Below are 26,197 nucleotides of genomic sequence, written 5' to 3' on the forward strand. Positions count from 1 at the left end.
CACTTTCCCCCAAATCCTCATCTAATAGTTCCAGGACTGGTAATATTCATTTAATAATGTATTTTTTTGTCCACAAATGTAAAATACTAAAAACATCTCAAGCTAATTGCTTGTAAGAATTACATGAAGTCACTGCATGGGGGTCAAAAGTAGGATGCTTGCAGTCTCTTGTGACTTCCTCTAATATGAATATCTTACAAAAGTGAAATTCCCTTTAAATGATAGATGATAGAGAATATTGCAATAATTTGAAAACCTAAACTCAGTTCCTGAAGAATTTGCATGAATCTGCCCGTGACATTTCAACTAGCAAGAACAGCATAGGTATGAGAGGAAGTCGGTGGCTTTGACAAACATTTTTATTCCTTAAAGTACATGTAAGTGTCGCAGACTGGATTTAAAGACACCATTCTTTTCTCCCTGTGGACTTTGGGGTCCACTTCAAACAGCTGAGCTGGCTTACTGAGCAGAGCTTCCACTGTAGCATCTTTCCTGCTCTCCAGCTTCTCCCTGCTGGCTTCATTATTGAAAACGTGCTGCTGTCACATAGAAATGATGCTGCTCACTAAGTACACACGATAGCATTTTCTTTTCGCACGGTTTTTCTTCCAAGTATAACAATAAGCCATTTCGCCTTCGTGAAAAGAAAGATCACAAGCTTCTCTGACTACTCCCAGGCTTACAGTGTGACATGAGTGGCAGCCCAAGTGACTGATCCATAACCTTTGGGCACTCAGGCAATTAAGTTGTCTGTAAGCTTTGCTGTGCTAGCAGAGCAAATAAAAACACACGGGGAATCTAATTCTGAGTTAGCAAAGCTGTCTTTTCATGATGTTTTATGGAACAGGAATTTTTCTTTAAGAAAAAATTCCATAGAGAACAATGAAAATTATTTATGTTTTTCTACTTGATCACTACGAAACATAAGCTTACATCTTTTGTTCATCTTTGTCCATGCCTACAGTTTCCCCAATTCAACCTTTAGCATTTTCTTCTACAGTCTTTCAACATAGCTTGGAACAGGAGTTAGGAAATCCAAATTTCTTGGGCTGTGGATACAGCTCTGCTGTGGGATGGTCTGTATGTCAAAATACTCTGGTTGGTCAATAAATAAAACACTGATTGGCCAGTGGCTAGGCAGGAAGTATAGGCAGGACTAACAGAGAGGAGAAAAGAAAGAACAGGAAGGCAGAAGGAGTCACTGCCAGCTGCCGCCATGACAAGCAGCATGTGAAAATGGCGGTAAGCCACGAACCATGTGGCAAGGTATAGATTTATGGAAATGGATTAATTTAAGCTATAAGAACAGTTAGCAAGAAGCCTGTCACGGCCATACAGTTTGTAAGCAATATAAGTCTCTGTGTTTACTTGGTTGGGTCTGAGCGGCTGTAGGACTGGCGGGTGACAAAGATTTGTCCTGACTGTGGGCAAGGCAGGAAAACTCTAGCTACAAATGGTGCCCAACATGTTGGCAAGAGTTTCCACCTAAAACCTGAGTAAAAAGATTCTAAAATGGAGCAAAAAACAGTTCCTAGTTGTCTCTTTCAAGTTAGCAGCAGCCTGTGTGTTTAAGCTACTATCTACTATGGCGGGTTCCTGGCGTGTGCACTTGACCTGCAGTATGGCAGGAATGAGGCCTCTGCAAGTGGCATGTTAAGCTTCGTCGTGGATTTAGCCTTTGCTAGTACAAAACAAAAAAAGAGGTTTCTGGGTGACACTCTGCTTTGATAGAAGCATAGACCCACTATTTCTGAGAGTTGATGGCTCCCAGAGCTGGCAGAAAATGTATCACTGCCATGTTGGGAAGGTGAAATAGGTGGAGCCAGCAGCCACAGCGCCAGCACCATTTCAGTCTTACAATGCTGCAGTTTAAAGCAATAGGCTCAAGGTAATATAAAAAATAAGCCACGTAAAGATTGCTACCACACAGAGAATCTGGATTATGTTCTCTTTGATATTCGTAACTGAAGAAAAACATTTGATTGCAAAAGCTGTTGAGTTATGCCAAAATGTATATTTTAAAGGTACCTTGACTTCAAAATTTGGATGTAAGGATACGTTGCTTTGGAAAAGAGGTTCTGCTTTTGTTTCCACAGAAAGCCAGAGGCTATGGATTTATTCCAGATTAAGATACATCAGGTTTGACCAGCCAAGACCCCCTGAAAGGTCTCAGATGACACCAAGGCCCAGATGATCCAGCATCCAGAACCGTTTCAAGGCAACTGGCTTAGACGATACACCCTCATGGACTACTCCATAATTCTAAAATTTTCTTTGTGTCCCCATAAGATACACCGCCCCCCTCCAGCAGGAAGTAGTAAGAGAAGCTACGCCCAAATTCCCAAATATACCAAGCTGACTTTGGAGATGTGTAAAAGTTAAAACCTTCCTCTATAAAAAAAGAAAAAGAAAAAGAAAAGGGGAAGTTCTGTGGGGTGGTCTGTATGTCAAAATACTCTGGTTGGTCAATAAATAAAACACTGATTGGCCAGTGGCTAGGCAGGAAGTATAGGCAGGACTAACAGAGAGGAGAAAAGAAAGAACAGGAAGGCAGAAGGAGTCACTACCAACTGCCGCCATGACAAGCAGCATGTGAAAATGGCGGTAAGCCACGAACCATGTGGCAAGGTATAGATTTATGGAAATGGATTAGTTTAAGCTATAAGAACAGTTAGCAAGAAGCCTACCATGACCATACAGTTTGAAGCAATATAAGTCTCTGTGTTTACTTGGTTGGGTCTGAGCAGCTGTGGGACTGGCGGGTGACAAAGATTTGTCCTGACTGTGGGCAAGGCAGGAAAACTCTAGCTACACAGCTCTGTAGCAGAGTGCTTGCTTAGTCCTCATGAGACACTAGATTTGATCCCCAACACTAGAAAAGAAAACAAACAAACAGAACCAGAAAACAAGTTTCTGATTTTCAAAGAAAAATGAAAGTCAAAAATAACCCTTGCAAAGGAAATTTGCAGTATTTTCATTCCCACAATGCTGGGAGTTGTCAATGATTTTATTTTCCCTAATGAGGCAATAACTCAAGAGCTGGTCCTCTTCTGTCATAAGACAAATATTATGAAACAGAACTGTCATTTGTCTCAGAGCTATGCTTTGTGCAGAGGCGTATGTGTATGTGCTTGTAAGGAAAAAAAGGTATTTTCTCAGCCAGGAAAAAATGAGCTGTAATAGACTTATTACTAAGTGGTTTATCATAAAAATCTCAGTCCCAGAAAAGAACGCTAAAGGTCATATGGTTCATTCTCCTGTCTACAAATTTGCTCATTCAAAGCAGAAGGTTCAAGTTAACACATTTTAGAAGCCTCTAAACATTATCATTTCCTAGTAAGACCTCTCTTCCAAAAATGATCTGTGACACATACATTCTTCCAATTGATTGTCTTTAGAATTTCATGACATTGAGAAAAATTGCACACATCCTGTACTGGGTTATAATGTTCTTAGGAAAATGACGTGGTGTTTTGTTTTTCCACAGGAGAATGACTGGCTCACTTTCCTGTTTGATTTTGCTGCCATTTACCGTCTGTAGGACAATAGTACTTCTCCATGTGTTCTGCAGTTCATTATGACATTAATGGCCCTCCAAGCACCACACTGCCTTGTCTATGCCGATGTGTGTTTCTCACAACCCTACTTCGTAGATAGTACACAAGGCATGTGACTTTCTCTGGCCAATGGAACATTAGAGAATATGACATGAGCTGGTAAAGTGCTTGTGCATTGAGGGCTGCCTTCTGTTTTCTTTTTTGCATGTGCATATGTGTTTGGTGTGTGTGTGTGTGTGTGTGTGTGTGTGTGTGTGTGTGTGTGTGTGTGTGTATGTATGTATGTATGTATGTATGTATGTGTGTTTTCTTGTATGGGGGCATGTGTGTGTAGGTACATGTGCACCAATTTTCACATGCATGTGAAAGCTCAAGGCTGATGTTGAGAGTCTTCTCCCATTTGTTCTCAACTTTATATTTTGAGCCAAGGTCTTTCACTTGAACCCAGAACTTGTCTAATAGGTTATTCTGTGTAGCCTGCTTGCTATGGAGATGACCCATTTCTGTTTCCTAAGCATTAGGACCACAGATGGGCCACTATACCCACCTTGCATTTGTATAGATGCTGTAGGGCTGAACTCCAGTTTTTCTGTTTTGCTTTTTTTTTTGATGACTCCCATAAGATCCTTTTGCAAGATATATGTGGCACATTAACATCAATAATAATACAGACATATAAGTTATGCCATCTAAGAACATTATGTCCAAGACTGAAATTGCATAAAATATTACCAGGAGGAGAAACCCATAGATGAACACTTTGTTTTTCTCCTGTAATCCTGTCCACTTAGAAAAAGTCTAACCTTGACCACAGCCAACTTTCATTCTATTTTGCCTTAATATTACAGAAGCTAAGCACTGCAGGAAAATAACAACAAAACAACAACCTATTGTGACAAATTTCTAATAGGCAGACCTTCAACACTACTGATTAATTACATTTCTATTCTATTTCTATTGAAGTAAATAAATTTTAGACAAACATTTTATACTTTATTACCTTTTCTTATATGTCCACACTCCCTATCTCCAGGAACATTGATTAAAATGGAAATATTGGTAGGTGGTGAATTTTCAAAAACGTTGAAAATGTGAGTTTTAGCAAATAGTGTAAACAGTATTGTGATGAAGGTAGAAAACATTTCCATCATCTCAGAAGGTTCTTTTAGTCCTGTTTGTAGATGTATTTTCATTTCTCTTGAGTAAATAGTTGCAATAGATTAGCTGAACCAAAGGATAACAATATTTGCTTAGAACTTACCACAGATATAGGATGTAGTAAATTTACCAGCACCACAGCAGACAGCTTTACAGCAAGTTTCTCTGACAAATACACAATGGCTTTTTGCTTGCCATTTCAAGTCTGTGTCAACCTCCAGTGGGATCCAGGCACAACTCCCCACCAAGGTCTGATTCTCATCTCTTGTAATGTACTTACTTCTAAGTTTTTCTTTCTATGGCTGCTCTCTTCAGCCCTGGAGACAGTGGCTTGTTCCCCAATCTGATATTTCTCTAGAATGTTTCACTTCTCTTAGTACATAATTCAGTTACTAGTTAGCAATTATTCACATTAATATTTCCCTGTACAGATCACTGATATGGCTCCTGTCTCTTACCTCAATTTAATTATCAAACCTCATTTTTCTGTTGTGCTACAGGCGATACTCTGAAAAACAAAGCCAAAAAGGTAAGAGAATGACAAGAAAAAGGTCTTCTGAAATATCTGTCCCTTCTGGTTTCTACTGTTGGTAGCCAAACCAAGCTGCTATTTTTATTTGAATAAATGCAACAGTATGGTATCAGGTTTCTCTACTTTTTCATTTGCTTTAATGAAATCTGCAATTTAGAGGCATCTGCAATTTAGAGGCATCTGCAATTCACCTATATCTAAAGCCAGAGCGAGCCCTTAATAGAAATAAGTTTATATTATTATATTTTGAAGTGCTCCAATAGAGACTTCTGGTTTTGGTTTAGAGAAGTATGGCACTATAGGGTCTATCTCACCCAACTATAGAGGGACAATTTAGACAAATTTAACTGCAAATTAATTTTTGTTGAACCTTCAGGCAACTGAGGTACTAAGGCAACCATATAACTACATATTTGAGGAAATTCAAGTTATATGGACATTCGAGGAAAGGGAGTTATAGGCCATGAACATTTGCTAATTTGGGGCAGATGCTGCTGAGTCCCATGTGAATTGGAATGGGGATTTAGTTACATGCTTTTGGTCAAGTATAGGTTAATTAGAAGACATTATCCTTTTGTGTATTTTTTTCCTATAAACCTTACTAAGAATTTATAAGGCAGTTCATATAGAATTCTGATAGATTGTCCATCATGCTACTAGTTAAGGGAGAAGGGGAACAACAGTGACTACTCAAAGTCTATTCAATCCTCATCATATTTCCTACTTCATCTACAAAATCCTATATTTATATGGGGAAGAGCAGTAAAACAGTCTCATTTTTTGGCACCACTGAACACTTACTGCAGCTGGGGAAGGCAGCAAATTGAAGAAGCCCTCCCACCTTTGAAGGAAAGGTAAGAATATGCACACATCAGGCCAAACCTACAGAGACGATAGCATTTTCAAAAGCTTTACCTGCAAGACTCATGGATACAACACCTTCCTAAACATGAGGCTTAAGACATCATTAAATAATGCTACTATCTCCTGGCCTTACCACGGTTTGATAAGTATCAATTTAAAATAATAGGAGAATAGAACTGGTAATATGCAAGAGACATAGTCTCTCTGTGGTAGAACAAAAACAGAAAACACATAGCCAATAGAGAAAGAGACATTCAGAAAGTAACCCCAAGCAAACCACCCATACTCTAAAGAGTAGATAGAAACAGAGCAATTTAAAACCTGTTTCTGACCAAGGGTAACTATAGTAATAACAACAACAACAAAAATCTCACACCATGACCAGGTTAACAAAGACTTCTGCTAACAGCTTAGAAGGAAATTTATGCTAATTTTCAAGTATAAGAACATATACTTTGGTATTTATTGGTCTTACACATGTTAGTAGCTATCAGCATAGAAATGAAGTATGATAGAAAAATTGTCAAGAATATATACCCTCCCAAGACACAAAACAATCACCAGCACCAGATTTAGATGTGGCACACATGGTAAAAAAAAAAAGATGGAAAGTTAGTATAATTATGACTAATGGAAAAATTAGAAAACATTTCTGCAAAAACATAGAAATGATAAAAAACAATCAAATGGAAATATTAAAAAAATAAAAACCAATGTAGCACAAATAAGCAATGCTTTTGTCAAATGGCCTTGACTGGAGTGGTAAACTGGAGTATCAGAAGGAAAACCGTGAACATAGTAGATTAAATATTTGTAGAAATATCTTACACCCTAAATAGTGCTACATACACATGTGCAATTGTAACACTTGGGTGGCCGAGGCTTGAAGACAGTGAGTTCAGATTGTGCATTTTGGCTGTGAATTTGACGTAAATTTGAACTATATGACTTCCAGGCCACCTCGGGCTATAAATCAATGCCCTGTCTCACAATTCACCTCTCCAAAAGGAAAGCAATAATAGTCTAGAATTTTCAAAGATTAATGATTATTAGAAAATAATAGATTCAAGGGGCCCATAGAATACCAGAAGGATGAATAACACAACAGACACATGTATTATATTCTATGTGTTTTAAAATAGGCCAATGCTACCTCCAAATAATATTACCTCACATCACACTAAGGATAAATAGCACATTTACTTAGCAACAAATGTTGCTTCAAACAGAATTATCAAAAACTGTCTTATTATTTACACACTGAAGCTTTATTTACCAATAAAGAAGAATGGAATGATGTCATTTGCCAGAAAATGAATGGGAATAGAGATCATCAAGAGAAATAAGGCAGACTCACATAGAGAGAGACAATATCACATTTTGTTTCCCATTTATATAATGTAGATCTAAAGACACACACACACACACACACACACACACACACACACACACATCATGGACGTACAAGGGAAATAATTTGGGGATAAGAAGCAGACAAGTAGGAGACAAAGGAACAAGAGAGGGTAATAAAGGTGAGTATGAACAAAGTCCAAGATATACATGTATAAGAATATTATAATTGGAACTCATTCTATTGTATACTAGTTAAAAAGCAGAAAATGGGAACAATAACCTTTATCAATCGTCATATTTATTTTAATGTGTGCCTATACATCCTGCTCGTTTGTTTGAGACAGAGTCTCATTATGAAGCTATTGGTCTTCAGCTTGGAATTCTCCCTGCTCAGTGTCCTGAGTGCTGGAATTATAGGTGTTCATCACCTCATACTGATTTAAATGTCATTGATATGCCAGGAAGTAAGGCTTAATTCTTTCTCATTCCCCTTGAGTATGGTGTAGTCTTAGTAACTGTTTCTAATGAACAGAATGTTGGAAAGGGTGATGGAACATTGTAGAAGAGCCTGTCAACAGACCATTTAACCAAGAGGTCAAAGTTAATATTGCCTGGGCTAAACCACTGATGTCATGTGCATGCTTTGATGTTACCTTACTCATAAATCCACAATATCAATCAAATCATGAGATAACTTCAGAGAAACCTGACTTGAGGGGCCTTGTACAAAGCATTTGACCAGTACTCTTCCAAAATGTCAAGGCTGGGCTGGGAATGCAGGTCAATGGTAAAACACTTGCTTAGTATGCACAAGGCCCTGGGTTTAATGCTAGGCACTGAAAAACAAAATCATCGGAATCATATAAAGTAAGTACTAGGTGACTAACTCCACATGGAAGAGAGTAAAATATCATGGTAACTAAATATAGTATCTATCCAGGATTGTATCCTGCTATAGAAAATTTATATTATGTGGTGGCTTGAATGAGAAATGTCCCCCATAGGCTCAGGCATTTGAACACTTGGTCCCCAGTCGGCAGTGCTGACTGGAGAGGTATAGGAGATGCGGCCTTGTTGGGGAAGTATGGCACCAGGGGTGGGTTTTAGGGTACACAGCCTCACCCTACCACTAGCTGACTCTCTCATTTCACACTTGCTGTACAGATGTGATCTGTTAGCTCCTGCTCCTCTTGCCATTCCTGACACCACGCCTGCCTGCTGCTATGCTATTCCACCACGATAGACTATTATCCCCTCTGGAAGCTGGGACTGTGCTCCCAAATAAACCCTTTCCTTCCTCCAGCTGTGCATGGCCAGTGTTTTATCACAGCAACAGAAGAGGAACTGAGACACATTAGTTCAGAAATAGATGAAAGTAGAGTCACTCTAGTGTATGCTGTTGCATGAATGCTAATTTCCTAGTTTGAATCATTGTACAACAGTGAAGTAGAAAGTTAGCATTATAGGAATCTGTAGGAAAAGCACATAATAATTCTCTGTACCATCTTTGCAGCTATTTTAAAATTTTATTCATTATATTTGTGAATTTCACACATGTATACAATGAAATATTTACCCCATCTCCTCTTCCATATTCCCCTACATGTTACCTTACAATTTCATGTAATTTTTTTTTGCTAACCCAATAAGTCCAATTAGTGCTGCCCATATAAGCATGGGAGTGGGGCCATTCCCAGAAGCATGGAAAATTTACTAATAATCCCATCCTCTAAAAAGTCAATGATTCTATCTCTCCCAGCAACTATCCACTGCCACTGACTCTTCAGTAAAGGGGTGGGGCCTGAAGATGACTCCATCTTTGTGCAGATTTTGGCTATCTTGGTCTTGTGCAGGTACACAGCTACTGTGAGTTGATGAGTGTGAGGGCCATGTCACATCCAGAAGACGGCATTTCATAACATTCTCCTGCCTCTTCTAGCTCTTTAAATTTTTTTCTGCCTCTTTTTCTACAGTGTTCCCTGAGCCTTGGTGGTGGAGTTAGTGTAGATGTTCCATTTAGGGCCCAGTCTCTTATTCTCAGTACTGTGACCAGTTAAGCATCTGATTGCTGTCTACTCAACAATGAAGCTTCTCTAACCAAGGCTGAGAGAAGCTCAGGTCTAGGAGTATAAATATAAATATTCAGAATATAATTCGATAGCATGTTCATTCAGAAAATAAATAAATAATAAAAAAATACTAGCTTCTACCTTATGATCTGCCTGCCGAGCCATGGGCTTTTGACTGGGATTACAGTGTGAAGCATGGAATTCCCTTCTGTGGAGCAGGTCTCAAATCCAGTCAGAAAGTAGTTAACCTGTGGCAGTCATACCAATATTGTATCATTGGGAACATCTTGCTTGGGAGGTCAGTATTGTAGCATGCAGTGTCCAGCACTAGGTTAGACAATTGATGTTGTTTCTCTCACAGCAGCCAACAAAGCACATTCTAGCATGAGGAAAGCTAGCTAGCAAGCAAGTAAGAAAGTCCCCAGTCAGTTTGAGTTTTCCTGCAGCCAAAGTTGTGGGTTTTTTTTTTCTGCAATAAGGCCTTCTCATGTAGGGCAATAGCAATAGCCTGTGTTGTTTTGGAAGTCTGGGGCATCTCTGACCAGTAACTTACAGGAATGTATCATATGCCTTGTACTGTGATTTTCATGTAATAATCCATGTCTTCTGGGAGTGCTTTTGTCTCCCCATACAAAATAATTCTGTTGGAACTCCTTTTTTTATAAGTTGTATTTTGAAATTAGTTTACCAATTTCATAAAGCTTTTTCATACATGCTTAGTTTGGGTTAACCCACTGTATTGGCTATTTTTCAATTTGCTATGATAAAACAGCGTGAGCAAGGGCAACTTAAGGAAGAGAGAGTTTAGTTAGGCTTAAAGCTCTAGAAGGATGAAAGTCCATCATGGGGACTAGCCATGAAGGTAACATGCAAACTTCCAAAGTAGTGAAGCATCCAGCAGACCTACCCAGATGTGACACCTATGAACTACAATGACCAACATGGCATGATAACCCCGAGGCTGCAAAAGGGGCATGCATACCTCAGCAGTAACCAACAGCTCTCTAATTGAACTTAAAATCTGATCAGCAAATGGAAAATCATGTCTGATACTGGATATCTAGCTAACTTCTCAGGGATAGTAAAGCCATGGATCTTGGAGGAGAATCTACAAGCACCATTTTAGTAAATCAGCATAATCCCCAACTATATTCTAAATATTTGTCCTTATACCTACACATAATTGTAGTCCTCACCCCTCATCAAAGAAACTTTTCTTTGCAATAGAAGGTGACCATTATAGAAAATGACAACTGGTCAAAATGCAGAGTTGTAGAGCCCTGTCCAACTGATATATCTATAGCACAACTCCTACACCTAAGACTCAGGGTTCATTGTAGAAGACGGGGCCAAAAGATTTTAAGAGCCAGAGGAGCACGAGGTCTGCTGTGAGATTGCATCTCCTAGAAATAACAGGGAAGCTATACCCATGAAATCTTACAAACATGGCTGCCCAAACATGATCTGAACAAGGATGACACCAATAGACATGTTGATGTAGAAGGGGGAAAACTCAAGAGGCTAGTTAAAGAGCTACAGACATGTTTTCATGCCCTTCCAAGGTTTAAATAGGAGTGGGTTTACTTCAGATTACCCATCATTTTACTACTATTATTTAGGCGATGTTTCCAAACACCAGTTGCTCTCCTGACTCTATACAGTCTAAATTATGTGAATTTGCCTTGTGATTATATACAGCTTGAACTCAAGTGAACTTTACTCATATGACTTTGCCCAACCTTCAGGATACCCTCAGAATATAAATTGTCTGATGGCCTTAATAATGTTGGCTATTGCGGGGGGTGGGGAGATCTATAGGCAACTAAGGAATACTGAGAGCAAAAGAAACAGTCTTCCCCAGGGTAACAAATTGGTTACTAACCAACACCTAACAATTTACCAATGTTAATCTTGAGAACAGGTACATACAAGTAACATTATCCAGACTGATTAGGTTTTCTTTATTTTTAGAAATAAATATAACAACAGTTAATGAAAAAAGATGCCATGAATTTGAAAGAGAGAAAGGAGGAATATAAGGGAAGGTCTGGAGGGAGGAAAGGGAAGGGGGAAATGCTGTAAGTATACAATATTCTCAAAAATAAAATTTAAAAAGGGTCTATCATTGTGGGGAAGTATGGCAGCACATGGTAGGCATAGCAGCAAGAGCAAGAAGCTGAAAGATCACATATTCAAACACCAACTGAAGCACAGTGAAAGAAATGCAAAATGGGTGAAACTGTAAACTCTGTGCTTGCCCCTAGTGAGGTACTTCTTCCAAGGCTGCACCTCCTTAAGGTTCTATAGCCTCTCCCAAAGAGGACTGTCAACTAGGTTCAAATGTTGAAATACCTGAACCTATGGGAGTCAGTTCTCATTCAAATCACCCCACAGCAATTATTCCTTCCTGTTCCCTGACACCCCATCCCTGCTTAATCTTTTAACCCTCTCTTTTTTTCATTTAACATGTTCTCCACCTTTACATTTTTCTATGTTGAGTAGTTAGATAATAGGTATCCATGTGGGATTTTAATGAGAGTCCCAGAGATACTTGCAGGGGACCAGCAATGCTTTAAACATAATAAGAGTGACTGTGTTTGCATTTTCCCATGTGATGCCATTGCACTTACGGTGCAAATAAATGTAAACTGAAAGTAGTTTTTAGCACAAACCAAGCTACCATGCCAGCTAAAGCCAATGGGTATCACCTTTTCCATCTGCAAACACTTGTATAAACAAAGGAAATCCACTTGCAGTAATTAACGCCATTGAGTATGCAGCAATTTTAATCACTTAATGATTAATTCTATCAAATTTTAAGTTTTAAAATACACATATTTTATAGTGTGTGTGATGATATGAGAATTATGCTGTGAACCAAAGAACGATGGTTGTCTCAAGGTAATATGACTTGTGGGACTCTGAACTGGGAATTGAATGATTTGCCTTGTTCAGGGAACAATAATTTTACTTGAAAGAGGGACTGGTAAACAAACTAAACTTTTTTCTTTGAGTGTCTAGCAGACATTCTCTCATATATGAACAAAGTGAGACTGACACTATAAGAAAAAAATCAACCAACTGTATTTATTTTCAATGACACAACCTAAGCGTTCATGTAAAAATGATCATTTTGGAAAGTTATATTTATCACTGTGAGCTTGATGAGCTTCTCAAGACTTTAAGAATTTTCTTTTGATGACACTGATGTTCATAGTATTAAAAGTGATTATTTTAGAATATATTACATAATGAATGAAATGTGTCAATTCTGAAGAGCTGTAAAATTAAGTGAAAAACTATTTTCCAAATAACTAATTTCTGATTTGCAAAGTTATGCATGGATAAGAGATCCATTCAAAGTATGAAATAGCCTACTGCCTGTGCTGTTGTTGTTTTGTGATGAGGTCTTACTGTATTGGTCAATCAGCCCTTTAATGTTTGAACCTTTTGCTTCTGCATCTCAAGTGCTAGGATTACAGGTGGGTACTACCATGCCCAGCTAGGCCAATGACAGAATATGAACTTCTTGTTCTGAGTTCCATTTTGGAACACTAATAATCCCCCATTCGTCAGGCTTTTGTGTCATATCAAAGAGAATATCAACAGATATCAGAAGAAATCTAGAAAGTATTGCTTCTCTTTCAATTTACATATGCATATGACATAGATTTTCCTTTGTCTACTTTAACCAAAAGGAAGAAACAGGTCACAGCAGAAGCAAATATAAGAACCTAGTTAATATCTATTAACTCAGATATTAAAGGGTGTTGCAAATATATACAAATCAAACTTATTTGCCTATTACTTTATTTTTGCTTTATTTTCCTGTTTTGTAAGCATATATTCATATGTGTGCAAGTGAATTTACATGTATCAATAAGTTTATATTTCTCAGTTTAATTTAAAATATTCATTATTATTTTCTTTTATGTGCATGGATGTTTTTGCCTGCATGTATGTTTGTGCACCACATTTATGTCTGGTGCCTGAAAAGGCCAGAAGAAGTTGGATCCCTGGAACTGGAGCCGTGAGATAATTGTGAGTTGCCATGTGGTTGCTGGAAATTGAACCTTGATCTGCTGGAAGAGCACCAAGTACTCTTAAGTACTGAGCCCTCTCTCCAGCCCCTTAATTTTAAGGTTTTTTTTTTAATTTTATTAGATTTAATTGTTGCATGAATCCTAAATGGTCTTATAATAAAAAATCCAGAGCCAGATATTGGGGAAAATGCTGAAAGATCAGAGAGACAAAGTAACTAGAGAAACTTCTCACCACTACTGAATCCTCAGGCCGAATGGAAGGCAAGATCCTATCTCCACAAATCCCCTGACTGAAAGCCTCTGAGTTCTCAGCTGAAAGGGCTTCTAGCTCCTGTCTCCTCACACCTTATATGTCTTTCTCTGCCCAGCCATTCCACTTTTTAGTGCTGGAATTAATGGCATGTGTGTTTCCCAAATGCTGGGATTAAAGGTATGTGCCACCACTGCCTGGCTCTGTTTCTCTCCTAGACTGGATCAATCTCATGTAGCCCAGTGTGCCCTTGAACTGACAGAGATGCAGACAGATCTTTCTCCTAAGTTCTAGGATTAAAGGTGTGTGCCACCACTGCCTGACCTCTATGTTTAACTCTGTGGCTGGCTCTGTCCTCTGATCTTCAGACAAGCTTTATTTCTTAGATTACAAATATCACCACATTTAATCATTTTATTTTATGTATGCATGTTATGCTTGTATGTAAGTATGTGTATTATGTGTGAGCTTTGTGCCTTCAAAGGTCAGACAAAGGCACCAGATCCCCTGGACCTGGAGTTACAGATGGCTGTGAACCACCATGTGGGTGCTAGGAATCAAACCTGGGTCTTCTACAAGAGAAACTAATGCTTTTAGGAGCAGAGCTATCTCTCCAGCCCTCAGTTTTAATTTTAATATGAAAAATATTGTATTGATAGATAGGACCCAAACACTCCAGTTTTGTGGACCCTGAACAGTTTTTAAGAGATGAAAATGCCTGGAGACTAACAACATTGAAGAATGAGGCTTCAGATGAAATTTTTTTTTTCTTGAAGCTTTTAGGATCATTTAGTTACCTCCAGAAATGGCTAATTTCTTGATGATATGCATTGGTCTGGGTTGATTGGGTTAACCCTGCGTGGCTCTTATCAGTTTGAATTTCCTTCCATTCCAGGTCTTAGGTCTTTCTTTGTTGAACTGTGTGGATGCACTAGAGAAGGTTATTGCACTCTTTGTCTGCTGTGTATAGTGCTGGCTGCCAGAGGGTGGCTGGGTGACAAAGTGTGCGGCTCTCAACTCTTGGTGTGTTCATTCTATTTAATTTCTACGTTTGTAAGATAATGCCTTAGTTCTCTGCTATCTCTGATGGGCCCCAGTCCAGCAGTTCTCAGGTTTGCATGTGTATAAAGAACCTCTGAAAATTATGTTCAAGTGCAAGTTCCTTGGCCTTGATTTCACTCATAATCAACAAAGAAGAAGTCTCCTGTTTCTGAAAGAAGGGTAGTCACCTAAGAGGAGACAGGAAATGTAGGCATCTGATCCTCACCAGGTTCATTGCGGCTTCTCCCACACATCCCAAAGCACTGGTGTGAGGATTAATCTTCACCCTCAACTTTACTGGATTTAGAATTACCTTCTTGGTATGTTTATGAAGGTATTTCTATTAAGGTTTGATTGAGGAGGGAAAATCCATCCTGAATGTGGGTCCTAGACAAAATTAAAGGAAGGCAAAGAGATAATATATAGATATTTAAATATATAATATATTATATGTAAGACATATTTAAATATAATTAATAGTATATAATTTATATAAGAAATTTATAGATATCTAAACATACAACTATATGTAAATATTTATATATAAAAGATGTAAAGAGAGAGGTAAATATATATATATATATATTGCTCTTGTGACTGGGTTGGTTCCTAAAAAGTCACTTACTGTCATTTGACTGGAATTTGGTGATGAGTATGTTCAATAACTATCTATAACCTGGGCTATCTGCAGCTGAGGGCAATTCTTAAAGTGTGACTCAGCTCTGAGTTATCAGTCACTAACATTCTCCAAAGAGTGTGTGTATGGAGAGGGGCAGCTCATGTTTCCTACACAGTTGTCCATTGTCCTTTAGCAATTAAAACAATAGGCATGTCATCGTTTCGTCTTTTAGGGTAAATGAATGACAGGACAAAGTCAATTCTAATTCAGGCACAGGAAGCTTTAGACTCAAGGAATGGAGAATGTAGTTGAGAACATTGAACAGCTGGCCGTTGACAGTAAAGTTGAGAACATTGAACAAGACAGATGTAGAAAGACATACTGAAAGAAACAATTCAAGTCCATTTTACTTGGAGGAAGGAGGCATCCAAACTCCTTGATTGATAATTATATAAGGAGGGTTGAAAATCAACTGCAGTTGAAATTAAGTTATTGTCATTTGTATAAGAAAACATTAGGAACATTATTGGTTATTACTATTAATAATTGATATTGATATGGGATCTCACGTATTCAGACCTACCTCAAACTTATCATGTAGTCAAGGGTGATCTTGATTCTGATTCTCCTAACTCTATCTCCTGAGTGCTCGAATTATAGGAATGCATCTCCATACTTTGTTTATGTATTTCTAGGGATCTAATCCAGGGTTTTTGTTTGCTGGACAAGCACACTACCAATTAAGATACACGCCCAATATCGTGAGACATGTTTTAAGTGCCAAAGATAACTAGTCTAAATACATTAAGTAGAAAAACATAGATAAATACATCAGGTGGCTATAGGCTGGGGCTCTGGACAATCAGATGGTTCTTGATAGCCTCATTTACTAGCTGTAATGTATTTTGCAAGTTATTTCCCTATTAGCTTTGGTACCATTTATGAAGTGGGGATAATGCCTTATACACTAGATTACTGCAGAGATCAATAGAGAAGATAATCCCTGGCACATAGGAATTAGTGATCAATATTGCATACATTTATATCAGTAATAGGTCCTGGACTTCACTATCACCTTAGAAAATGAGTACCATGAAGAATTCAGAATAGTTTGTTACCCCATTCTATTTTATACTCATCTTTATCTCACAAACGTGAGTATTTGTAAGGTGTACAGGATACAAGAATGTTTGAAATTTGCTGAAAGACAGTTCATTTCTATTTCCATGGAAGGTTACTCTACAAAGCTCTAAGAAAATTTTAAATAAATATAGATGTGATTACTTTCACAACCTTGCCATTTGAATGTTTTATAAGCAACTGCATGTATTATGAATGTACCTATATGTTCTGTGACTTTTCTTCAAGGGATTTCAGTTGTTAAGATAAATAGGCTCACAGGAGAAGAAATAGCTTAGTTGTGGTTCACTGTGGCCCAGGTCTACTCTTTTATTAAAGGGTCCATAACCGTTATTTCAAATTTCATTATACCTATGAAAATGGGTGGTCAATGTACAGGCCTGGGTCTTTTGTTTTGTTTCAAACAGGGTTTTTATTCTCTATTTCAAGGTGGTCAGGGACTTATTCTATATCTCAGACTACTCCCCAAATGTATAATCTTCCTGCCTCAGTCTTTCAAGTGCTTGCATGACACTCAGGGGCTATTTCTGGCTCAGAAATAGGACACATTCAATTAAGTTGAATTATTAGCAAATCTTAAATAACACCACATATTACATGTGGGATTAGTTTTGGATTTTTTCTATTTTATAACATTCATATTTTGAAATAAAATGTAACTTTCTTGTTATAATGATAAAATGTTCCTATAAATTTTATAAAGAAAATGAAAATCCTCCTTAATTTTAATATCAAAGGTTAATCACAGTTCCATATGAACTATGAGAACAGCTTTGCAAGATAAACCCACTGAATAAACAGTAGCACAAATGTTATGGAAGTAACCAACAACTTTCTATTTGGCTTTAAGGCCCATTCTATGAGCTAGAACTCATGCCTCATACCATTAACTGGCCAAAAGCAATCATGGATAGCCAGATCATAGGCAGTAGGAAAGAACCTAATATTATTATTCTGCTAAATGGACAAAGTAATAAACTGTTCCATAAACTGTAATGTTTATACCTGTTGATAGGTGCAGCTCTTAACCCTTATCAGAGAAGCTTTTTCTTGCAGTTGATGGTGATTAATACAGAGATCTACAAGTGGCCAATGTGCAGAGAAAAAGAGAATATGCAACGCACAGTTTTAAAGTAGGCCATCTATATCACACCTCATCCCTCCAAGGCTCGGGGATTTTTGCCAAAGAGGGGGTGGAATGATTGTACAAGCCTGAGGTGGTAGATATTTGTAGGGAAACAGTTTCTTTTCCAGGTATCATAGGGCAGTTGCACATATGAACTCATAGTTGCTGTGTGCACAAGGCCTGCACCAGATCAAGCTGACCCAAATCCCAGCACAGATGCAGGGACAGGGCTCATGAAGGTAACTGATGGCTGCCAGGGAAGGGAAGGTCAGTTTTCTTCAGGGATGAGGCCCCTGAGAAGCTGCCTATGCTCCAGTAGGTGCTCCTACACCCATATAAGTACAAGCATCACTAAGTGGACTCCATGGAGTTAAACACAGAGCACACAAAATTGGGAGAGAAACACAGTGGAGGGATAGGAGAAGGAATGAGGGATGAAGTTGATCAAAACATATTTATACGTTTAAAATTCTCAAATAGTAAAAAGTTAGCCACAACTAATCATTTGTTGAGTTTTCTGCCAGTCTTTTTCCTAACTAGGACCTCAGAGATTACTTGCTTCAACACACTCATTTTACAAACGAAGATAATTCATTAAAAAGTTGAATTTTGCCTGATGTGGTGATACATTTTAGTACTCAGGATGCAGAGTCAAAAGGAACGTAAGTTCATGGTCATGGTTATACAGCAAGGTTTAAGTCAGCTTGAACAGCTAGTCAGACCTTTGTCTCAAAATTCAAAATAACAACAAAAGCAAAAACAATGGTTGAATCTATTTCTTGTCTTATTTCAATTTGTTGAAACAAGAACAGACTATGACAGCACACATATATTTTAACGACAGTTGTATCGTAAGCCTAGCAAAGATCTGACCTAAAGAACTTGATAAAAACCAATAGACTTCTAAGACGTTCATGGTTTGGTCATTGCCCCATAATGAAACAGTCACTTTGTGACCATGAAAAGAACAAGAACAACACCAAAAATCCAAGGAGAAAAAGCCACAATGGAATTATAGAAAGAACATGCATGCCATAGCATGAGAAGAAATTGTTAGACCTACTCAGGAATTGCCTATCCTCAGATCTCTTGGAGAGAAAATTAGATGTTTCTGTTGTTCAAACTCCTATAACTTTCTGTTACTTGTAGCCCCCTGAAAATCAGAACCTATAAACAATAAACCAGTGAAAACACAAACACACAGCATCTGTTTTCTGCCATGGTTCTATATATCTTTAAGAAATATTTGTGAAGGTTTTCCCTAAAACCTAGTAGGAAAGGTATGGTAGGATTCTTTGTCTAGTAGGTGTGTATCAATGGAAAGCTTTCCAGTGCTTCCTTTGACATTTTGAACCATGGAAATGAAGCACTTGTTGAAAACAATAAGTATCAAGCTCTTGTAAAATTTTAAGTGCACTGTTAAATCCTGAAAGGTGTGGAGGCAGAGTAAAGACCACATGGAAATTGACACGAAAAGCTCTAGAGGACTCACACTGTATTTTCACTTCTAGAAAAGAAGATTTATCTTCAGACAAAGAAAGGAAAGTAGAAAAAGTCATACTCTAGTAGGATGCACTGCAGTCTTTATTCATACAAGAGAAAATTTGATAACACTTCGAATCTCCAGCAATAGGGTCTTTCCCAGAAAGCATGTCAAAAATCTCTGAAGCTATCACAGATCATGTCTCTCTAATTTTTTTGAGAATTTCATAGCTGCTTATAATGTGTTTTTATCAAACCAACTCCCATTACACCTCCCTCCACTCCCTCCTCTCTCCCCTCCACTTCTCCAAATGTTCACATTCTAGTCCTCAGACACCAACTTCACTGTAGGAGAAATACTTAGGCTACATACTCAGCCTTGTATTAGTTACTTTTGTGTTACCATGATCAAAATTCCTGAAGAAACAACCTAGTGGAAGAAATATATATTTAGCTCACGGTTTCAGAAGGTCTAAGTCCATCATAGTGAGGAAGGTATGGGGAGTTCACAGTGGTGAGAATTTTTTTGGCTACCATCCTGGCACATCAGGAAACTGAAGGAGCGGGGCTTACAAAATAGTGCCACTGGCTTTCCAAACACAAGCTTGTAGGGAGTGATATATGTATATGTATATATATATATATATATATGTCACAGTAAGCGTTCTTTGTTATTCTGCTGCAATCATATCATGGGATAGATATTCACCAAAGTTTAACCAGTTCCTGATGACAGCAAAATCACCATCAGTGTTGTTTTGAGAGTCTTACGATCTCCACAAAATGTCTTCAATAATTACCTGAGTCAAGCAAGCATATTGTTTCTTTGTTACAAGGCATCCATTGGTATCAGGAGCAATTGTCCTATATGATAATTCATACCCTCATAGTAAGCAAAGAAAGCCACTCCTGATATAAACAAATAAATAATAAAACAGAACATAAAAAGGAAGCGGGACTCTTCTGCTAACTTTCCAACAGTATCAGTGGAAGTGAGGTTTGGTATTGGAGAAATTATTTTGTCCACTCCACGTAGTTAAAAGGATATTTATTAAATGGCGTAACTCACAAATTAAGTAATGGGTAGGTCGCAGGGTCTGGGGAAGGTGTAATGCAGTCTAGCGGTGTTCTCCGGAGCTCTGCACAGTCAATCTGCACCGGTCAGCGTTCCGGCACCGAGAGAGCGCCCAGAGCGAGCGCTGGCCCATCCAGCTCTCGGGTCCCCAGGCGCCTCCCCTCGCCCCGCCTCATAGGCGTGACAGTTGCCAGAGTCTCAATGGGGGTTGGAACTTCCAGAACCAAGCTGGAATGGCTACCCACTACATCTCCCCCTTTTTGTCTAAATAAGAAGGTTCTAAACTAATACAAGACTATATACAAAGGAATGGTTATCAAATATTGTCCAGAAATAATGAGAGATAATGACCTAGATAAGATGTAACTACAACCAATGCAAACAATATCAAGCAAGAAACACATACTAAAATCCAGAGAAGTATAGAGCATAGGTAAACAGCATGTTATAAAGATCATTCAAAGGTGTCCTATCCTAAAGAACCTGAACCTAATACTTAATATGTTCTATCTAAGATATTATATATACTAAGTTGTAACTATAACTGTTAGTCTTCAATCCCATCAAAGACCTGAGAAGGAACATAATGGTCCCTGAGAAATGGTAGATGGATGTAAGCAACTTTCGGGAATCTTGCAAGAGTAGACCAAGACAGCTGGCAGCCTGGACAGTCACCTAATGTTTTTCAGCATTGTTGGTGCATTCAAATTGGCTACAGGCCTAGAGTATCTGACAGACCATTTTCAGAAGCAGGATTTCTGAAAGACCATCTTACCCTGTCTTGGCAGAGTACAGTGGTCGCTTTCCTTGTGTCCCGCTTGTCCAGAAAGGAGAGCATTGCATTTGTACTGTCAGCCATCAAGGCAAGGGCAGTTCTTTGCCCAGTAGGCCAGGGTTCTGTTTTTGTCTTTCCAGGATAATGGAAATACCCATCTTCCAAAACTCATAAGGCCTTGGATATCCGGATGTTTACATCAGAAAAAAAGAATCTATTGGTACCAATCTACACATGGTAAAATTTCACTGTCTAACATCTTTCTCTCTATCAATCTAGAAAAGTTGTGGTTCCAATTCAAATATACCAAGCTGCCTTTAAAGATGTGTAAAAGTTAAAACCTTCCTTTTTTAAAAAAAAAGAAAAGGGGAAGTGCTGTGGGATGTTCTGTATGTCCTGTGGGAGCCCTTCTTGGGTTCTTTGTGGCGTTACCCAGCAGGTCCGCATAGAGGATGATTAGGACCATGGGCCTGAGTGCAGGTGTCTGAGATGGTCTGCACTTGGCTGTGCTGGGGGATGGTCTGTATGTCAAGTTGTTCTGATTGATCAATAAATAAAACCTGATCGGCTGTGGCTAGGCAGGAAGGATAAGGCGGGACTAACCGAGAGGAGAAATAAAAGGACAAGAAGGCAGAAGGCTAGACGGGCAGCAGCCGCCATGACCAGCAGCATGTGAAGATGCCGGTAAGCCACCAGCCACGTGGCAAGGTATAAATTTATGGAAATGGACTAATTTAAGCTATAAGCACAGTTAGCAAGAAGCCTGCCATGGCCATACAGTTTGTAAACAATATAAGTCTCTGTGTTTACTTGGTTGGGTCTGAGCGGCTGTGGGACTGGCGGGTGACAAAGATTTGTCCTGACTGTGGGCAAGGCGGAAAACTCTAGCAACAGTTTGGTTTTCCCTGGGCTTCCTTGGTCTTAGCCCTAAAGGTTCTGCCATTGTAAGACTCCCTTTGGTCTAAGGCAAACCAGAACAATTTGTTACCCTAATTGATAGGTGCAGTTTCAGGCCAGCGAGAAACCAGAGGAGATGGGAAATAAGGCAATGAAGCAGCCTAAGCAAATGCAAAGTGCTCTACTAATAAGCCAGTCAGAATTCTGAAAGAATATACTTGACTGTTGACCCAGGCAACTTATTTACAGATAGGCTGCCTTAAGCCACTGCTCCTTAGGAACATCTCCTGACAGGAAGGATAAGGAGGAATGTGTCTGCTATTTTCTTCCTGTCTCCAATTTTTTCACTGGACATTGTCATTATCCAGAGTGTTAAACCCCTGCAATTCTGGGCTCTTGCCCTTCTGAAAAGCTTCTGGGGAAACTAAGTCATGTGCCGCCTGCTATAGCCCTTCTGACACTAAGAAGGACTTGGGAAAGTTATGACTCTTGTAGACCTGATTAGATCAGACCTATGCATACTGGAGTCCCATGGCTCCCATTGCAAAAGTCAGAATGGAGATTTGTAGATTTGTGAAGGCCTCATTAACTAGTGGTCTTATCTCATTTACATTTCAGAACTCTGTGAAGATTGCAATTGTAATCCTCATTTTACTTATGAGATTAAAAAACTTGTTGAAAATGTACTGCTTATAAATGTCAGGATTGGGGTTCAAATATAAGGCTGTTAGACTCTCAGTATGTAAGCATTAACCACTTGATTTTATTACAAGACCACTTGATATGCAGCAAGTATTTGGGAAGCATGGACAGAACTCCAAGAATCATTCTAGTGTTTATTTTTATTAATTGATGGTGTTACCTCTTAAAAATTAGTCACATATCTACTTAACCTGGCACATTTCAATAGATTTCTTTATTTAATGCTGATAATAAGAATCACTGCCGGACCGCCGGGCGGCAGGGCATGAGCGTGGAGGGGCCGCGGCAGCCCCCCCTCTCCCACCCCCCACCCCCGCGCCGCCCAGGCCGTGACCGGGCGGGGGGCGGCTGCATTAGCGCCTGCAGCCCGTGGGGCTCACAGAGCCCGGAGTGGCCACCATAGACTGCAGCCTACTGAGGACGCTCGTGCGCAGATACTGTGCAGGAGAAGAGAACTGGGTGGACAGTCGGACCATCTACGTGGGACAAAAGGAGCCCCCTCCGGGTGCAGAGGCCTACATTCCACAGAGATATCCCGACAACAGAATCGTCTCCTCCAAGTACACGTTCTGGAACTTCATACCCAAGAACCTGTTTGAACAGTTCAGAAGAATAGCCAACTTTTATTTCCTCATCATCTTCCTGGTGCAGTTGATCATCGACACACCCACAAGTCCAGTGACAAGCGGGCTCCCACTCTTCGTCATCACTGTCACAGCCATCAAGCAGGGTTATGAAGACTGGCTCTGCCACAAGGCAGACAATGTCATGAACCAGTGTTCCGTGCACTTCATCCAGCATGGCAAGCTGGTCCAGAAGCAGAGTCAGAAGCTGAGGGTTGGGGACATCGTCATGGTAAAGGAAGATGAGACCTTTCCCTGTGACCTGATCTTTCTCTCCAGCAACCGGGCAGATGGGACCTGCCATATCACCACTGCCAGCTTAGATGGACAGTCGAGCCATAAAACTCATTACGCAGTGCAGGACACCAAGGGCTTCCACACGGAGGAAGATGTTGACGGGTTGGACGCCACCATCGAGTGTGAACAGCCACAGCCCGACCTCTACAAGTTTGTGGGATGCATCAATGTTTACAACGACCTGAACAATCCTGTGGTGAGGCCATTAGGATCAGAAAACCTGCTGCTCAGAGGAGCCACACTCAAAAATACAGAGAAGATCTTTGGTGTGGCTATCTACACGGGCATGGAGACCAAGATGGCCCTGAACTATCAGTCTAAGTCCCAAAAGAGATCTGCTGTGGAAAAGTCAATGAATACATTTCTGATCATGTACTTCTGCATCCTGGTGAGCAAGGCCCTGATCAACACGGTGCTGAAGTACGTGTGGCAGAGCGAGCCCTTCCGAGATGAGCCATGGTACAACCAGAAGACTGAGTCAGAGCGCCAGAGGAATCTGTTCCTCAGGGCCTTCACCGACTTCCTGGCCTTCATGGTCCTCTTCAATTACATCATCCCAGTGTCCATGTTCGTCACAGTGGAGATGCAGAAGTTCCTTGGTTCCTACTTCATCACCTGGGACGAAGATATATGTTCGATGAGGAGATGGGAGAAGGGCCTCTGGTCAACACATCTGATCTAAATGAGGAGCTGGGACAGGTGGAGTACATCTTCACAGACAAGACGGGCACCCTCACAGAGAACAACATGGCCTTCAAGGAGTGCTGCATCGAAGGCCAGGTCTATGTCCCCCATGTCATCTGCAACAGGCAGGTCCTTCCCGCCTCTTCCGGCATCGATATGATCGACTCCTCCCCGGGTGTCAGCGGAAGGGAACGGGAGGAGCTGTTTTTCAGGGCTATCTGCCTGTGCCACACCGTCCAGGTGAAGGATGACGATCATGGGGATGACGTAGACGGTCCGCGGAAATCTCCCGACCAAGTCCTGCATGTACATCTCATCCTCGCCTGATGAGGTCGCGCTGGTTGAAGGTGCGCAGAGGCTTGGTTTCACGTACCTGAGACTGAAGGTCAATTACATGGAAATCCTGAACAGGGAGAATGACATTGAGAGATTTGAATTGCTAGAAGTTCTGAGTTTTGACTGTGTGCGGAGAAGAATGAATGTGATTGTAAAATCTACTACAGGAGAAATTTTTCTGTTTTGCAAAGGAGCAGATTCTTCAATATTTCCCCGAGTGATAGAAGGCAAAGTGGACCAGGTCCGGTCCAGAGTCGAGCGCAATGCAGTGGAGGGTTTGCGAACCCTGTGTGTTGCCTACAAGCGGCTCGAGCCAGAGGAATATGACGGTGTTTGCAAAGTGCTGCAGGCTGCCAAGGTGGCTCTTCAAGATCGGGAGAAGAAGTTAGCAGAAGCCTATGAGCAGATCGAGAAGGACCTGATTCTGCTCGCTGCTACCGCGGTCGAGGACCGGCTCCAGGAGAAAGCCGCCGACACAATTGAGGCGCTGTATCAAGGTCTGGGTGCTCACTGGAGACAAGATGGAGATGACCTCAGCCACCTGCTACGCCTGCAAGCTCTTCCGCAGGAGCACGCAGCTGCTGGAGCTGACCACTAAACGGCCGGAGGAGCAAAGCCTGCATGATTTTCTCTTCGAACTGAGCAAGACGGTGCTGCGCTGCAGCGGGAGCCTGGCCAGAGACTCCTTCTCCGGCCTTTCGACAGATATGCATGACTACGGTTTAATCATCGATGGAGCTGCGCTGTTCTTGATAATGAAGCCCCGAGAGGATGGGAGCTCCTCAGGCAACTACAGAGAACTCTTCCTGAAGATCTGCAGGAACTGCAGTGCAGTGCTGTGCTGCCGGATGGCACCCTTGCAGAAGGCCCAGATTGTTAAGTTAATCAAATTTTCAAAAGAGCACCCTATTACCTTAGCGATCGGTGACGGTGCAAATGATGTCAGTATGATCCTGGAGGCGCACGTGGGCATAGGCGTCATCGGGAAGGAGGGTCGCCAAGCTGCAAGGAACAGCGACTATGCAATACCCAAGTTTAAGCACTTGAAGAAGATGCTTCTTGTTCACGGGCATTTTTATTATATCAGGATATCTGAGCTTGTGCAATACTTCTTTTATAAGAATGTCTGCTTCATTTTCCCTCAGTTTTTGTACCAGTTCTTCTGCGGATTTTCACAGCAGACTTTGTACGATACTGCGTATCTGACTCTCTACAACATCAGCTTCTCTTCCCTCCCGATTCTCCTGTACAGCCTTATGGAGCAGCACGTGGGCATTGAAGTGCTCAAGAGAGACCCATCCCTGTACAGAGACATCGCCAAGAACACGCTGCTCCGCTGGCGGGTGTTCATTTACTGGACGTTTCTCGGCGTCTTTGACGCTTTGGTATTTTTCTTCGGTGCTTATTTCATGTTTGAAAACACAACCGTGACCAGCAACGGACAGATAATGACCACCAACACAAGCATGGTAAGACACCCTGGGTTTGTCCTCTCTGTGTTTCTGGAGTGCATTACAAATAAAATATTTCTTGAAAATAAAAAAAAAAAAGAATCACTGCCACTTTTTGAGTAA

At 40.2% G+C, this 26,197-nt stretch overlaps 1 pseudogene; it reads left to right on the top strand.

Moving 5' to 3' along the window:
* The first annotated feature begins 4,894 nt into the window (after positions 1 to 4,894).
* Positions 4,895 to 26,197, top strand: LOC102923234 (phospholipid-transporting ATPase IH pseudogene; annotated as a pseudogene).

The sequence above is a fragment of the Peromyscus maniculatus genome, chromosome X, assembly GCF_049852395.1.
Source record: "Peromyscus maniculatus bairdii isolate BWxNUB_F1_BW_parent chromosome X, HU_Pman_BW_mat_3.1, whole genome shotgun sequence".
In the NCBI taxonomy this organism is placed as follows: domain Eukaryota; kingdom Metazoa; phylum Chordata; class Mammalia; order Rodentia; family Cricetidae; genus Peromyscus; species Peromyscus maniculatus.